The 3,596-nt window shown below is 43.5% G+C and overlaps 1 long non-coding RNA gene across 1 annotated transcript in view; it reads right to left on the reverse strand.

Annotated features, from left to right (window-relative positions):
• The window catches only part of LOC149523959 (uncharacterized), a 1,511-nt gene extending 1,327 nt beyond the window's left edge, over positions 1–184 (reverse strand). The window contains exon 1 of the long non-coding RNA XR_016350208.1: positions 60–184. This is a non-coding gene — a long non-coding RNA (uncharacterized LOC149523959). The remainder of the gene's footprint in view (positions 1–59) is intronic.
• Positions 185–3,596: the final 3,412 nt, after the last annotated feature.

Below are 3,596 nucleotides of genomic sequence, written 5' to 3' on the forward strand. Positions count from 1 at the left end.
CATGCACCCAGTGAAATACAAAAACACAACAAAAGCCCTGATCGAGGACCATACTTAACTTGAAAATCTGAAAGCATATCTTCCAAACTGGCAAAGACAAGCCAAAGTCTTCTCCGCTTACAGAGAAATCTTTAGAGCACACCAACAGGGAACACTTCCTATGGAAATGAAAAACAATTCTCACGGTTAAGGCACACACGACAAACAAACTACCTCAGCTTGCAAAACAGGCATATGTGCAACATACCACAGCTGAATTTCCCCAAGTGACATGCACCCACTGAACCACATTGCTCAACTGAAACTCAGACCACGCACGACAAAATCCAACCGCTGATCGAGAACCGTACTTAACTTGAGAATGTGAAATCAAATCCTATGTAAACTCTACTGCTTCAAAAATGGCAAAAATCACACAGAACTCTTCTCCCCTCACAGAGAAATCTTCAGATCGTAACAATGGAGAACACTTCCTATTGAAAGGAAAAACAATTCTCACAGTTAAGGCACATACAACAAACACACACATGCTACGTTATGTATGTGAATGTTCCCAGTGACATGCACCCGGTGAACCACATTTCCCAAGTGAAATGGAGAGCACGCACAAAAAACAAAACCCCTCATCGGGACCGTACTTGACTTGAGAATCTGAAAGCGAATCCTATGCAATCTCTTCATCTTCCAAACCGGCAAAGACACGCCAAACTGTTCTCCGGTCATGCCAAAGTCTTCAAATCACACCGACAGGGAACACTTCCTATGGAAACGAAAAACAATTCTCACAGTTAAGGCACATACAACAAACACACACGTGCTACGTCATATATGTGAATTTTCCCAGTGACATGCACCCGGTGAACCACATTTCCCAAGTGAAATGCAGAGCGCGCACAAAAACCAAAACCCCTGATCGGGACCGTACTTAACTTAAGAATCTGAAACCAAATCTTCCAAACTGGCAAAGACGAGTCAAACTCTTCTCCGCTTACAGAGAAATCTTTAGAGCACACCAACAGGGAACACTTCCTATGGAAATGAAAAACAAATCTCACGGTTAAGGCACATACGACAAACACAAACTACCTCGGCTTGGAAAACACGCATATGTGCAACATACCACAGCTGAATTTCCCCAAGTGACATGCACCCACTGAACCACATTGCTCAACTGAAACTCACAGCACGCACAACAAAATCCAACCGCTGATCGAGAACCATACTTAACTTGAAAATGTGAAATCAAATCCTATGTAAACTCTACTGCTTCAAAAATGGCAAAATCACACGGAACTCTTCTCCACTCACAGACAAATCTTCAGATCGTGACAATGGAGAACACTTCCTATTGAAATGAAAAACAATTCTCACAGTTAAGGCACATACAAACGCAAACCTTCGCTTCCAAAACACACACGTGCTACGTTATGTATGTGAATTTCCCCAGTGACATGCACCCACTGAACCACATTGCTCAAGTGAAACTCAGAGCACGCACAACAAAATCCAACCGCTGATGGAGAACCGTACTTAACTTGAAAATGTGAAATCAAATCCTATGTAAACTCTACTGCTTCAAAAATGGCAAAAATCACACTGAACTCTTCTCCGCTCACAGAGAAATCTTCAGATCGTAACAATGGAGAACACTTCCTATTGAAAGGAAAAACAATTCTCACAGTTAAGGCACATACAACAAACACACACATGCTACGTTATGTATGTGAATTTTCCCAGTGACATGCACCCGGTGAACCACATTTCCCAAGTGAAATGCAGAGCACGCACAAAAAACAAAACCCCTGATCGGGACCATACTTAACTTGAATCCTATGCAATCTCTTCATCTTCCAAACCATCAAAGACACGCCAAACTGTTCTCCGGTCATGGCAAAATCTTCAAATAACACAGACAGGGAACACTTCCTATGGAAACGAAAAACAATTCTCACGGTTAAGGCACACACAACAAACTCAAACTACCTCAGCTTCAAAAACGCACATATGTGCAACATACCGCAGGTGAATTTCCCCAAGTGACATGCACCCGCTAAACCACATTGCTCAACTGAAACTCAGACCACGCACGACAAAATCTAACCGCTGATCAAGAACCGTACTTAACTTGAGAATGTGAAATCAAATCCTATGTAAACTCTACAGCTTCAAAAATGGCAAAAATCACACAGAACTATTCTCCGCTCACGGAGAAATCTTCAGATCGTAACAATGGAGAACGCTTCCTATTGAAAGGAAAAACAATTCTCACAGTTAAGGCACATACAACAAACACACACATGCTACGTCATATGTGACTTTTCCCAGTGACATGCACCCGGTGAACCACATTTCCCAAGTGAAATGCAGAGCGCGCACAAAAACCAAAACCCCTGATCGGGACCGTACTTAACTTAAGAATCTGAAACCAAATCTTCCAAACCGGCAAAGACGAGTCAAACTCTTCTTCGCTCACAGAGAAATCTTCAGAGGGCACGAACACGGAACGCTTCCTATGGAAATTAAACACAATTCTCAGCATTAAGGCACACACACAAAACGCAAACTACCTCAGCTTCCAAAACACACATATGTGCAACATATCACAGGTGAATTTCCCCAGTGACATGCACCCGGTGAACCACATTTCCCAAGCAAAACACAGAGCACACAAAAAACAAAACCCCTAATCAGAACCGTACTTAACTTGCAAATCTGAAAGCGAATCCTATGCAAACTCTTCATCTTCCAAACCGGCAAAGACACACCAAACTCTTCTCCAGTCATGGCAAAGTCTTCACATCGCACCAACAGTGAACGCTTCCTATGGAAACGGAAAACAATTCTCACAGTTAAGGCACGTACAACAAATGCAGACCTTCACTTCCAAAAAACACACATGATTTTTCACAGTGACGTGCGCCCGGTGAACCATGTTTCCCCAAGTGAAACACAGAGCGCACACAACAAACAAACAAACATCCCAATCAATGGCCGTACTTAACTTGCAAATGTGAAATCAAATCCACTGCCGTGAGAGAAAGATTCCCCCGCTCGCCAACTGCATCGCTGGTTTTCCAAATTAGATATCTTCTGGAGGCAGATCCTACAACAATGACAAAAATTGAACGTGACAAACGGCCTGTGCGCTAAAGACTATTGTAAGCCAGTTACATTGATGGAAATGACATCTATTTCGACATGACTCTGTCCCATTCCCCCACAAACCCTTAAATAACTAAATCGAGAATCGCATGTCACGAGACCCCTCACCACGCTAGTATCACAATGATCCCCCCCCCCACGCACGTTCCACACAGCCCTCCTCACCGTTATTCCCATGCTTCAAATAATACCGACAAATCTCCACACCTATATCGCACATCTACAATCCATTCGAAGAAAGTGACAAAACTCAACACGTTCGATTGTACGGGACAACGACCACACTGATGACCAGACGACAGCACGCCACCTTACAAGCGACGACGGGCATGGAAAAACAGCATCCGAGTTAACTTATGTAATTAGCCGAGGACCCTTTCGCAATTAGCCCACCACACCTAACACAGCAAAGGCCACGTTGCCTTGGTCAAGGC

The sequence above is a fragment of the Pelodiscus sinensis genome, chromosome 8 (genome assembly GCF_052426305.1).
Source record: "Pelodiscus sinensis isolate ZL-2025 chromosome 8, ASM5242630v1, whole genome shotgun sequence".
NCBI lineage: Eukaryota > Metazoa > Chordata > Testudines > Trionychidae > Pelodiscus > Pelodiscus sinensis.